The sequence below is a fragment of the Gopherus evgoodei genome, chromosome 2 (assembly GCF_007399415.2).
Source record: "Gopherus evgoodei ecotype Sinaloan lineage chromosome 2, rGopEvg1_v1.p, whole genome shotgun sequence".
Lineage (NCBI taxonomy): Eukaryota > Metazoa > Chordata > Testudines > Testudinidae > Gopherus > Gopherus evgoodei.
In genome coordinates this window covers 283,212,320-283,226,588 of record NC_044323.1, presented here as the reverse complement: position 1 = coordinate 283,226,588, position 14,269 = coordinate 283,212,320, and the positions used below count along the sequence as shown (strand labels likewise).

The window sequence follows — 14,269 nt, the reverse complement described above, 5'->3', positions numbered from 1 at the left end:
TTTGCAGTTGCTAGGTCTTTTCTCGATACTGATCTTTTCATACCCTCCTATACCTGTGGTTTATGTTAGTGTTTATGTTATGCTGTGTGGTTTATGTTAGACTGCAATCCTTCATTTTATTGTTTATAATTGAATATTATATCACTGTTAAGTGTACACAGTGAAAATGTGCCAAATTAATACTGTTCTCAGAGAGTTTACAAGCTAAGTGCCCTATCCTGAATCACAAAAGTAAATAACAACAAAGAGTAAATAGGAATTTTGCAAGATTGGACCTGTAAGGCATGAATTGGAGTCATACAACAGCAAACACAGAAGGCCAAACTCTGCTATTTTACTCATGCAAGTAGCACAGTGCAAGTCTTTGGCTTTGGCCCAAAGTGTGTTTGTAGTATCTCAGAGGAAGGGTATAGTTTCTACAAAATGGGCCAAATTCATCCCTTTTGTAACGTCACTGACTTCAGTTACTGTGGGAATCTGTGTTAGCAATCGGAAGGGAATGCTAGTGCTGAGGGTGCACAAGCACCCCTGGCTTCAAGTGGTTTCCACCATACACAGGCTTTACAGCTGTGTTCAATGGCTTTCAGTGCCACCACTAACAATTTTCCAATGCCACTAACTGGAGCCTCAGAAAGCGTGTGTATGGAAGACGGCTACTGGACTTAAAGGCACTGGGCCAAGAGCGGTGGCCTGAAGGAAGGAGCAGTGAGGAATCAGGAGACTGAACTCCTCAGAGATTAGGAGAGAGCGCGGGGGACGGACGACACGAAACTCGGGTGCAGGAATCTCTACTTGCACCCCTGCCTGTCCTCTGCCCAGGGGCGAAGCGCACCCGACACAGGAGCAGCGCCGGGAAGCGGAGCTGCTCTTCTTCCCAACTCTTACCGCCGACAGCCCAGAAGCATTTCGCCCTGACGCCCTCCGCTGCCCTGCTCTTCCCTCCGCTGAGCCTGCACTCACAGCGGTTCGGTAGGCGAGCGGGCCGGTAAAGGACAGTTCGCTAGTGTCCCGCGGCCGGTGCCACACGAAGGCGACGCGCAGCCAAGGCGCACAGGGGCTGAGGACGGTGCACGGCGCAGGCTACGCGTGCGGACAGGGTGCAGCCGCTGCCCGCACGCTGGGTTTGGAACATGCAGGCACAGGTGTAGCGGCGACACAGACCGCTCGCGCCGCCGAGCACCCTCTTTGCGCCCCTCCCACCCGCAGCTCCGGCACGCGCGCCTCCAGGACACGAGGCAGCGGCGCGCGCGCGCCCGAGCGGCGGGACGGGGGGAAGAAGCGGCGGCCTGTGCGCTGATTGGCTACTCTGTGCCGGATTCCCCGCCCACCCTGTGTGCGAGCGCGAGAGTTGGAGGGGGCGGGGATTGGTTGCTATGGGACTGACGTCAAAGAGTGTCGGGGACGGGAGCGGAGAGACACGGAAAAGGTCAAACTAAAGGCGAGCAGGAGAGGCGGCCGGAGTGGCGGGGGGCTGGGAGCGGGGCTCGAGCCGGCCGCCCCACGGCTCTCAGGGCGGCCCCCGGGCAGACGGGCGGGGCCCGGCGCAGCCCCGCTCGCGGGAGGAGCCGGAGCCCCCATCCCGTCGCAGGTAGGGGCAGCTCGAGAGCCCGACGCCACGGGCCGGCGGCTCGCGGGGGAGGGGGCAAGGGCCTCGCCTTGGGGCACGAGCCGGGGGGGAGCAAGGATCGCTGCCCCCCCACCCCCCCGTACAGGGCACTGGGGCCAGGCGGGGTGGGCAGGACAGGAGCGCTTCCCCCCCCCCCCGTACAGGGCACTGGGGCCAGGCGGGGTGGGCAGGACAGGAGCGCTTCCCCCCCCCCCCGTACAGGGCACTGGGGCCAGGCGGGGTGGGCAGGACAGGAGCGCTCCCCCTTCCCTCACATTGTCCTGGTGCCCCGCACTGTGGGGTTCTCTGCTTGGGGGAGGGGAAAGACCTCCCTTCCCTTCCCCCCAGTTGGTCCTGTGTTGGGGAAGGCTCTTTCTCCCCTCCCTCCCCCCCAGCCCTTGGCTCTGTATTGGGGAAGGGGATGGAATGGGAAGAACCTCTCTTCTCTTCCCTCCCCTCATCGGCCCTTGTCTTGTGGGGGAGGTAGCATGAGAAGAACTGCTTTTTCTCCCCCCACCCACCACCTAGGTGGGTGGGGGGCAGCAGGGGAAGGACCTCTCTTCCCTTCCTCTCCCCACCTCTTTGCCCTCGCTCTGATGCCCCTATCAAAATGGGGGTGAGCAGAATGAAGAAATGAGGCTACCCACTGACTGCCCCATCCTCCTGAGAACTAGATTCTCAAGCAGGATGGGCTATCCAGTAGCGCTTATCCTATTACCCAAAGAAACTGATGTTGGAAGTGGGAAGCTATGGCCCTGAAGGGCAAGAGTGTGGGATGGGGCATAAGCAGCATTCTCCTCTCAAGGTGCCACTCATGGAGTCTTCAGGAAGCAGATGCTAGGGATAAATTGTAGTCTTCCCACAAGTGAGGATTCTGGGGTAAAGGATCAAAATGCAGGATCTGTGGCAAAACCCATGCACTTCGAAAAAGTGAGTTACCAGGACCATCAGCCAGCAGAGGAAGTAGTTACTTCATACACTCTAACCCACAGGAGGGTTAGACCTGAAACAAAACACTAGATTGCATGTGGAATCACAAACTGTAAGTATACAGGCAAACAGATATTGTTTAGAGAGGAGGGATAGGTCCTGTGTTTAGGGCACTGTGATATAGGAGTGATATAGCCTGTGATATAGGAGATCAGGGTTCAACTTCCTGCTCTGCCACAGAGTTCCTGTGTGACCTTGTACAAATCTCAGTCTCTTTGTGCCTCTATTCCCCTCTGTAAATTCAGGATAATATTTCTGTAATCTGATGGGTGAATGCGAATAAATATGTTAATGATTGACTTGCTTACCTACTCTGGTAATGTAGATTACTCATTTGTACTGCAGTCATGCTTCCAGGAAATCTGTGCTGAGTAAAAAAATTCTCATGTAGAGGATGGATTTGAAAAGAGACAACACTCCTGTTTAGTCCTAATCTGTTCCATTGTACTATTTGCAAGGTGCTATCTTTGAGTATTTAAGGTACCGCAACTTCACGGTGAGAATAACTTCAGTATGGGCTTTTTGCTGTATTTGCGCAGAATAGAGCTAATCTTTGTTTCATGATTAGAGGAGCAGAGTGGACATAATATTTTTTTAAAAGTGCATCTATCTAAATAGGCACATGTCTGAAATGAGTGAGAAATGTCAGCCTTTCTGTTCTGGGACAGAAGTACCCTGATATACTTGATAATGCTCAAGAATGCATCTTTGCAATCAGTTTGCAACTAATCACAGTACAGTTTTTGTATTTGCCAGAGCATTGAGTGAATGCCACCTGAGTCTGCGTGCCAGTACTTTTGCAGGAAAGTAATAAGAAAGGCTGATGACAAGAAGTTCCCAGACCTGTTAATGAAGTGTAAATAATATTTCAACTTCAAGGAACACTTTCACCTCTAAGCTGACTGATTTATGTAACTGGTGTGATAATTTTTTTTAAAAGCAATTATCAAGCTGCTTAAAGTCTCCATAGACACAAACTCAGTAGTTTTCTGGAGTGAATTTGATGACAAGTAATTTTTTTTTTAAAGCTTTACTATAATTCTGGTTTTCAGATTCCATTTGGCAAGCAGTTTTCCTTCTATTTCTGGCTTTTATGGAAAGGTGGAAGCATGTGTACAGGGCAAAAAAGAGGATTTATTTGACAACATCTAGGTTTTCTCCAGTAATTTGAACTACAAGGCATCAGTTTTAAAGTTTTTAATATGTAATTGGCATAGTCCGTTTTAATGTTTAGACGTCCCCTCAGGGAAACTGCTAGATATGTGGAGGTTAAGGGATGGATATGTCCAAAAGGGCACAGTGAAATTACAAAAAGAAAGGAGCTGTTTTCCTTTCTTGTAACAAAACGAGTTAATTTAATTTTAATCTTTAACATTCAGGAGCCCTGAAAATACAAATAACCCAGTTTTATAACTACCCTGGGCATCTTTAATTTGTGCAAGCAGCACTTAGTCAGCAGGTCACTCTAGGGTAGGATCTGATGAGAAACAGTCAAATGAAAAAGAGTCCCATTCGATTACATTATGTAATGGCAGACAGCTAAAAAGTGACAATTTTTTTTAAGTGCTTATGTACAAATGCTAGCAGTCTAAATAATAAGATGTGTGAATAAAAGTGCCTTGTGTTAAATGAGGATATTGATATACTAGGTATCACAGAAACTTGGTGGAATGAGGGTAATCAGTGGGACACAATAAAACCAGGGTACACAATATATCAGAAGGACAGAACAGGTCATGCTGGGGGTGGAGTGGCACTATATGTGAAAGAAAGCGTAGAATCCAATGAAGTAAAGATCTTTAATTGAACCAAATAGTATCATAGAATCTCTATAGATAGTAATTCCATGCTTGAATAATAAGAATATAGCAGTAGGGATATACTATCGACCATCTGACCAGGATGGTGATAGTGACTGAAATGCTCAGGGAGATTAGAGAGGCTATAAAAATAAAAAAAATACAGTAATAGCGGGGGATTTCAACTCTCCCCATGTTGACTGGGTACAGGAAGGGGATGCTGAGATAAAGTTTCTTGACACCTTAAATGACCATTTCTTGGAGCCCACAGGAGGAGAATCAATTCTTGATTTAGTCCTAAGCGGAGCACAGGATCAGGTCCAAGAGGTGAATATAGCTGGACCACCTGGTAATAGTGACCATAATATAATTAAATTTAACATCCCTGTGGTGGGGAAAACTCCACAGCGGCCCAACACTGTAGCGTTTAATTTCAGAAAGGGAACTACACAAAAATAAGGAGGTTAGTGAAACAGAAATTAAAAGGTACAGTACCAAAAGTAAAATCCCTGCAAACTGCATGGAAACTTTGTAAAGACATCATAATAGAGGCTAAACTTAAATGTATATTCCCATTTAAAAAACATAGTAAGAGAACTAAAAAAGTAAGTACATCAGAAGCAGGAAGCCTGCTAAACAACCAGTGGGGCCACTGGATGATCGCGATGCTAAAAGAGCACTCAAGGATGATAAGGCCATTACGGATAAACAAAATGAATTCTTTGCATTGGTCTTCACAGCTGAGGATGTGAGAGAGATTCCCAAAACTGAGCCATTCTTTTTAGGTGACAAATCTGAGGAACTGTCTCAGACTGAGGTATCATTAGAGAGGTTTTGGAACAAATTGGTAAACTAAACAGTAATAAGTCACCAGGACCAGATGGTATTCACCCAGGAGTTCTGAAGGAACTCAAATGTGAAATTGCGAAACTACTAACTGTGGTTTGTAACCTATCATTTAAATCAGCATCTCTACCAGATGGCTGGAGGATAGCTGATGTGACACCACTTTTTAAAAAGGGCTCCAGAGGTGATCCTGGCAATTACAGGCCTGACTTCAGTACCGGGGAAACTGGTTGAAGCTATAGTAAAGTACAAAATTGTCAGACCCATAGATGAACATAATTTGTTGGGAAAGAGTCAACATGTTATTTTGGTGAGGCACAAGTTCTCTTTTACAATCCACTAGAATTTTTTGAGCGAGTGAACGAGGATGTGGACAAGGGGGGTCTACTGGATATAGTGTACTTAGATTTTCAGAAAGTCTTTGACAAGGTCCTTCACCAAAGGCTCTTAAGCAAAGTAAGCTGTTATGGGATAAGAGGAAAGGTCCTCTCATGGATTGGTAATTGGCTAAAAGATAGGAAACAAAGGGTAGGAACAAATGGTCAGTTTTCAGAATGGAGAGAGGCAAATATTGTTGTTCCCCCGGGGTCTGTACTGGGGCCAGTGCTGTTCAACATATTCATAAATGATCTGGAAAAAGGTGAACACTGAGGTGGCAAAATTTGCAGATGGTACAAAACTACACAAGATAGCTAAGTCCAAAGCAGAGCGAAGAGCTACAAAGGGATCTCACAAAACTGGGTGACTGGGCAACAAAATGTCAGATGAAATTCAGTGTTGATAAATGCAACATTAGAGAATATAATCTAAACTATGCATATAAAATGGTGGGGTCTAAATTAGCTGTTACACGCAAGGAAGAGATCTTGGAGTCATTGTGGACTCAATGTGCAGCAGCCATCAAAAAACCGAACAATGTTGGGAATAATTAAGAAAGGAATAGATTATAAAACAGAAAATATCCTATTGCCTCTCTATAATCCATGGTACGCCCACATCTTGAATACTGCATGCAGATGTGGTTGCCCCTTCTCAAGAAGAGATACATTGGGATTAGAAAAGGGCAACAAAAATTATTAGGGGTATGGAACAGCATCTATATGAGGAGAGATTAATAAGACTGGGGCTTTCAGTTTGGAAAAGATAGAGGTCTATAAAATCATGACTGGTGTGGAGAAAATAAATAAGGAAGAATCCTAATGAAACAATAAAATGGTGAGGTTTGTTACTCTTCAATCCAACGGTGAACAGTTGTTAGAGAAACTTATATTATTTTTATTTTGGCATATGGAAAGCCAGTGCTGCCAAAATATATATGGGAGTGACATCTGCATTTCCATGAGTCGTTTGTGTCTAATAGTTCAGGTAATGACTTGTGTGCTACTTGAATATTCATGTAAAGTGTACTGTACATCACATCCCACACACACACCCTCTCTTTTAGGCCTTGGAAGTCAGTGGTAATAAGTTATTAGTCCTCTACTATGTCAAATGTCTACACACAACTTTGCTACTAATATTCTAAGGGTATGCTCAAACATTACATGGCTGGTTTAGATAAGTAACTTGGAGTACAACACAGTTAGTTCTCCAGGTACTATCCAATAATGGAAAATGCTCCTACATCACTTTACGTTTGGTGCTGGATGTGGAGATAGATCAGAGGTGGGCAAAATATGGTGGCCAGCTAGTCCGTCCTGCCCATCCGTTGAGCTTCTGGCCGGGGAGGCTAGCCCTGGCCCCTCACCCACTGTCCCTCCGTTCTCCACAGCCATGCGGCCGCATGGGCAGCGCTGTGGGCGGCATGGCTGCACGCTCCTGCAGGGCAGCGTGGAAGCGTATCTGGTTCCAGCTGGGCAGCACCCGCGGCCAGACATGCTGCTTTGAGTGGCTTGATAATTGGGGAGTGAGCCAGTCGGTTGGATTAAGTGGCAGGGGGTCCCAGAAGGAAGTTCTTTACACAGTGCACAGTCAACCCATGGAACTTCTTGCCTGAGGAGGTTGTGAAGGCTAGGACTATAACAGGGTTTAAAAGAGAACTAGATAAATTCGTGGAGCTTAAGTCCATTAATGGCTATTAGCCAGGATTGGTAAGGAATGGTGTCCCTAGCCTCTGTTTTTCAGAGGGTGGAGATGGATGGTAGGAAAGAGATCACTTGATCGTTACCTGTTAGGTTCACTCCGTCTGGGACGCCTGGCATTGGTCACTATCAGCAGACAGGATACTGGGCTGGATGGACCTTTGGTCTGACCCAGTATGGCCATTCTTATGTTCTTACATTCTTGTCTGGGCCCAAAAGGAATTCTGTCTTTAAATAAAGTGGTGCTGTGACCTTGTTCTGTGGTCAGTGTTCAGTCATGCATAAGGGAGATACAATCTTCTTTTCATAGTTAAGGTTGAAATTAATCTTCCATTATTAAATGCCTTTTTAAAAAAAAAAATTCTTCTGCGTTAATACTCACTAAATCTGTTTTCCTGAAACTTTACTGGTAGGAATTTTGTCAGCATGTAATGTTTCTGGATATCTTTAAGTAAATTGGGCATGTTGTTTGGGAGATAAGAGTAAGAAAATGGACTGATGAAGTAACTTTTTTTTGTTTTTGTGTTCTCCAAGCTGTTGTGGAGCTAACAGACACCAAGCTTATCTGTTGATGAGGGCATGTGCCTTTGTTTAGTTCTATGGTGGGATTCGGCAGAATTATCTAATTATTCAAGTGTTTTCTCATACCTGATGAGTCCTGATAGGCATTTTTTAAAAAATCCACAGCTCTAGAAGAGGAATAGCATGTAAGGAACCATATGCAGAGGAGAGGGTATGTTTGGAGGGAGAGTGAGAAAGCGAATGCCATTTTGGGAAATGAATAGTAGTGCTGGTCTGGGAAGAAACAGAGGCCCATTTAGTCTTTAAGGCTATGTCTACACTACAGACCTTACAATGGCACAGCTCTCTCTTGGCAGCATAATTAAACTATCCTCAACAAGCGGCATTAGCTATGTCATCAGGAGAGTCTCTCCTGCGGGTATAACACTGTCCATACCAGCACTTCTGCTGGTGAAACTTTTGTCAGTCAGGGATATGTTTTCGCATCCCTGACTGACAAAAGTTTCATTGACAAAAGTGGTAGTGTAGACAAAAAATAGTTTCAGGTATAAACTCACATTATATACTCCCTTCTTTACATCATATATAGCTTTGTCTCCCTGTGTTCGGTGTGATAAGCAGGTTGGGTATCTGAAGAGGAGCAGGGTCCATCCTTGTGAAGTTCATAACCTAAGCAAGGACTCTTATAACTGAGCAATTCTGACACATTTTTTAAAAAACAGGGAAATGCCCAGGCAAAACACATAAGTTGGGTTTAGGATTTTAAATGTCAACCATGATTAGAGGACTAAAACACTTGAGTTCATTATTGTTTTTTCAAAATCCACAAATGTTTGTGTGGAAATTCAGAATTACAGTTATACTTTTTAAAAAAGAAAGAAAGAAAGAAAACATGGAAAATTCACATTGAAGGTCACCCAAACCATACAAATACAACAAACTTTGTATCTTCTTTAAGACAATATACAATTACCAAAAAAAGTGGGTATTTACGTTTAACTGTCCACTTTCAGAACCATTGTTTGGGCCTGTTTCTCCAAATGTACAAGAACTTTCAAATGTGAAAGTGTTGCAGTAGTGTGAGATTTAGTAGAGATCCATAGGAACTGTATATGTTCTAAAACTCTCCAAAATACTGAGATGTTTACAGTCTTTGTTCCTGTTTAATCTTTTTGTCTGAGAAGTTTTGTAATTTTTTTGGATGAAAAATACAGTGCATTTAATGTTTATAGAGTCCAAGGCTTGAAGGAACCATTCTGATAATCTATTCAGACCTCCTGTATAACACAGGCCAGAGAATTTACCTGAAAAAATTCATAGAGCAGCATATATTTTTAGAAGAACATCCAATCTTGATTTTAAAATTGTCAGTGATGGAGAATCCACCACAACCCTTCATAAACTGTTCGATGGTTAATTACACTCACTGTTAAAAAATGTACACACATTTTAGCATGGAACTTCCTGTATAAATCAGAAATACCAGATGGAGTTTTAAGTGACTGTCATGTGCAATTTAGGAAATGAACATTTCAGATATTAATAAAAGGACCAGATTGGAAATACATAATGAACCCAAGAGTATCCTTTTCAGCATATGTGATATTTAGCTGTACCATTCTACCCTTGCTGAGAGGTGAGCGTTAAAATTCTTGTGTATCAGAGAACTGTTTACCCTCTGCATATAATTGGGATTTATATGTACTGTTGAAATAGAAAACTTTAAATTTAAAACTATAAGTTGATGTTTTGCCCTAAAGAAGCCTTAATATCAAATCTACTTACTGTCTTAAATATTTATTCTATATTTGTAAAAATTTCTTGTGGCAAATTGTCCTCTCTTGCAAGTAGAGTCAGCGTTGAAAGCAATGACTGGATTGCTCCAGGGATCTGTTTCACAACCAAGTTTGTTCACTGTACGTCTCAGTGGCCTGGAAGAAGGCATGTGCAGTAAGGTGATAAAAATTTGCTCAGGAGATGACACAAACTCTGCTTTTGTCTGAGGCAGAAAGGGGGAGGAGTGGGCAGATGGCAGTCAGTACAAAAGAGGTGAGTAATCAAATTCATAACTAGAAGCCTGAGCAAAATGTTTCATGCATTCTGTTTGAGGCATTTTAAGTACAAAACACATGAAAATGGAATGCATCTAAATATACATTTTATAAAACAGTCAGGTGGTAGAAACCTTTAGAAGGTATGGAGGCAGAATGGCTGGAGCTGCATGAACTGAAGGGCAGGAGAATCCTAGTTGCCAGCCCCTATCATCACCCCCAAGGGAGCACCTGTGGAGATAGGAACCTCCCGACCCCTCTGTGAGGCAAGAGCAGATGGAACTATCTGGACTGAAAGGCTTTTTTTTTTTTAACCAAATCTTCAGATTACACAGACACAGTTATGTGTTTGGTGTGGTGCATGTTTTTTTTTTATATCTGTCTCAGTGGGGTGAGTAGGATGGAGTACAGGCCTGTAATTTGGGACATTGATGAGAGAACAGAGTGGCTGGGGCACCTGAATGATGCAATGGGGGAGAGGGTGGAAGGGCACAGTGTTTTTGTTTTTTAATAAAGTATTAAGACATGCACCTCTGAAACCTTGCTTGTATGTTTGTCTACTTTTCTTTGTCCGTATTGTCTAGTTAGATTGAAAGCTCTTTGGAGCAGGGCCTATCTTAACAATATGCACATACAGTGCCTGGCCCAATCTCTATGGCTCCTGGTCAGTACTGGAATACAAATGCTAAATGCAGAGAAAGTTCTGTGACTGGTTGCAAATAACTTAATAGGGTCCCTAAATAAAGGCATGAAGTATAACAGAAGTTATCCAGATTCTTTTTGGTCTAGAGGTCACACTAAAAAATTGGACATACTACTTTTAATTTAAAAGGATATTGTACTAAGAGCAAGCTGAGTGACCCTGTTGATGCCATAGTTAACTTCTTTGAACAGTTATAAATTCTAAGACAGGTCTATATTTCTGTAAAAGTGAGGATTAGAAAGATAGTAAAAGAAAACAGAATATTCGCAAGGAGTGTTCTACATGCTATTGCTGCATGTTGAGGGCTCTTCTGAGGCATATTGAATCCTACAGGAAAAAGAAAGCTAAAGTGTACTTACTACAAGCCGTTTGATCTGAAGTCAAACACAAGAACAAGGGGGCATAAATTAAAGCTGAAGAACAACTTGACATTGCAAGAATTCAGACACATAGCCATATGTAAGAATAAGTCAAAGTGCAAAATGGAGCAACTAGTGTATAATAAAGAATTAGACACCATTTAGAGAACAAAAAAAGATAGTGGGTTAACACTCGTATATAATATATTAAAATACTATATGGGCCTTAGTGGACTTTCTTCATCCAGCCACTTCCTTGTTTCTGTTGGCTGATACAGTGCAGTTCAGCCAAGTACAAGGTCTGCAAATGTCACTAAAGAGTTTGTTTCAGGAGATCCAAGGCTTCTGTGCTTATTTTTTCACAATAGTCTAGTTTTCGTAGCAAGTTAAACATAATTTAAATTACATTTGCTACTGTCATGTATTGAGCAATTACTAGGTAGAAGGTTACTGTATCTGCCATAAAACTTAAAAAGGTAACTTTATCTCTCAGTTAATTCAGCATTGCATTTGTTATTCCAGGGATTGCTGAGCAGCATTTTTGTTTCCATTAAATTTGTCTTAGCTGTTGGTGTCAAACATGTTTCGGTCAATTTAATATTAGAGTGGCAAGTGTATACCTTATGCTAACAGGATTTCTTTAGAATTTGCTCTTGAATGGGAAGGTATTTAGGGCATCTCTTGTGTACAAGTATAGTATTGCAACTAACTGCAAGTAGTTGCAACTTGTGGTAATGTGTTACACATATGACTACTGGTGTTCAATGAAATAATTAAATCAGAAGGTTCACCAGTGACTTAGCTGGCAGTTGATATATTTGAACAAATGAGTTATTTTCTTCAAGGTTGCCTCTGCATTTTACAGTTTTCTTTTCGACACTGTCAGGGTTCCCTCCCCACTCTGGGGTACATACTGGGGGGGATCCACATGAAAGACACCTGAAGTTTATTTTTACCAGCTTAGGTTAAAAACTTCCCCAAGGCACAAATCCTTTCCTTGTCCTTGGATGGTATTGCTGCCACCACCAAGTGATTTAGACAAAAATTCAGGAAAAGGGTTGCTTGGAGTCCCTTGTTCCCCAAAATATTCCCCTCAAATCCCTTCACCGCCTTTCCTGGGGAGGCTAGAGAATAATATACTAACCAATTGGTTACAGTGTGAGCACAGACCAACCCCCTTGGTTTTTAGGACACTGAAAATCAATCAGGTTCTTAAAAGAAGAATTTTATTTAAAGAAAAAGTAAAAGAATCACACCTGCAAAAATCAGAATGGAAGGTAACTTTTCAGGGTAATAAGATTTAAAACACAGAGAATTCCCTTCTAGGCTCAGCTGCAGAGTTACAAAAACAGGAATAAAACTCCCTCTTAGCATAGGGAAAATTCACAAGCTAAAACAAAAGATAATCTAACGCAATAGTTCCCAAACTTGTTCCGCCACTTGTGCAGGGAAAGCCCCTGGCGGGCCAGGCCGGTTTGTTTACCTGCTGTGTCCGCAGGTTCGGCTGATCGCAGCTCCCAGTGGCTGCAGTTCGCTGCTCCAGGCCAATGGGAGCTGCTGGAAGCAGCAGTCAGTATGTCCCTTCTCCCACGCCGCTTCCAGCAGCTCCCATTGGCCTGGAGTAGCGAACTGCAGCCACTGGGAGCTGCGATCGGCCGAACCTGCGGACGCGGCAGGTAAACAAACCAGTCCGCCAGGGGCTTTCCCTGCACAAGTGGCGGAACAAGTTTGGGAACCACTGATCTAACGCATTTCCTTGCCCTTTACTTACAATTTTTGTAATCTTAGATTAATCATTTCAGGTATGGTTTCAGGACATGTTTTACTTGCCTGGTCTCTCTCTCTGCCCAGAGAGGGAACAAACAAAGAGAGCACAAACAAAACCTCCCCCCTCAAGATTTGAAAGTATCTTCTTTCCTTATTGGTCCTTTTGGTCAGGTGCCAACGAAGTTATTTGAGCTTCTTAACCTCCTACAGGTAAGGATTCAGTACAGCTGCTTAGGAGAGATTTTATGCTACCTTTAGCTGTATGTTTGACACCCACTCACCATTGATCTTTGGGAACCTCTAGAAAAGCAAAGCCTATTTTGACTGTAAAGAGTGCACTGCACTGTTTTGCAGCACAAAGTCTTCAGAGCAGGTGTTTGAAGAAGCCATATGGTTCCCAACAGCTTCAGTTCCTTCTTTTCCACAGCTGTCATCCATGTCCAGAGGTGTTTGTTTTGGTTTTCTTAGGAAATGTTTCCTATTTTTTTTATTGGTAATAAATTTTAGTGGAGTTTAGGTAGCTTTAAAGCTTTTACTTAGTTTTGATGCCATTGCACAGTTACATTCCCATACTGGTACCTCTTTGCTTCTGGGATATTGTCTGAGCTGGACCCAAAAGATCCAGAGAAATAGGGCACATTTAAGAGGTATGTATGTGCCTCTCATTCTTCCTGGACTTAAACATACATGCCACCTGCCTGTTTGTGCTGTAATACAGGCTATTTACTGAACAGAAGTTCAGCATATTGAATCTCTCTGTCCTGAGCCCTTAAAGGGAAAGTACATTGTTCCAATCCTTCCTCCTGATGTAAGCTTTGTAAGCCTGACTCTCTGACCCAACCCCAAATGACGTTCACACTTCCTTTAATGCATAGAGTGGGATTTGATTTTCTTCACAATGAGAAGATTGAAGCCTGCAGTACTGGATCAGGCACTTTCATCTGGCTTTAGATCATTAAAACATTGGGGCTGCAATGATGCTGGCTGAGTTCTAGTCTGCTTCTTCCCTTGCAGCCCACCCTCCACCCCTTTCCAAATCCTACAGAACATTCCAGGGAAATTTCAGAAGGTGAACATTTCAGAACTTCATAGGATGTTAGTCCCTTTTCTGCTGGCTTTACGGGGGGAAAGCCATAGCCCTCAAATAGTGCTGTCCATGCTCAAAACCTGTATCGGCTATGAAGACATCAGGCTGATCTCTTTACCAAAGTGGCTTATGATATTTTGTTCATTTAAAATATGGGGCTCTCCTTTCCCCTTCTGACTTTCTGTTAACCTCCATTAATTGAAAACTGTTTTCAATGTATCTAATTGTTGTTATTATGGCAACTAGCCACAATAGGGAAATGCTAATATTTTCTGAGGATAAGGGATCTTCAGCCTGGACATGGATATCTCAGCCTGTACTGTTCTTTGACTTCAGAATCACAATTATAACTGGTTTTCATTTTTTGAATGTGGTGACAAATTGAATTGTCTTAACACGCACACCAGGTGGCTAGGGAACTACTAAGCCTATTGCTCGGTTAAAAGGCAGTGTATGCC

The 14,269-nt window shown here is 43.2% G+C and overlaps 1 long non-coding RNA gene across 2 annotated transcripts in view; it reads left to right on the top strand.

Moving 5' to 3' along the window:
* Nucleotides 1-1,518: 1,518 nt before the first annotated feature.
* Nucleotides 1,519-14,269, top strand: part of LOC115647131 — a 28,528-nt gene continuing 15,777 nt past the window's right edge. For both annotated transcript variants that reach the window (XR_003999217.1, XR_003999219.1), the window contains exon 1: nt 1,519-1,588. This is a non-coding gene — a long non-coding RNA (uncharacterized LOC115647131). The remainder of the gene's footprint in view (nt 1,589-14,269) is intronic.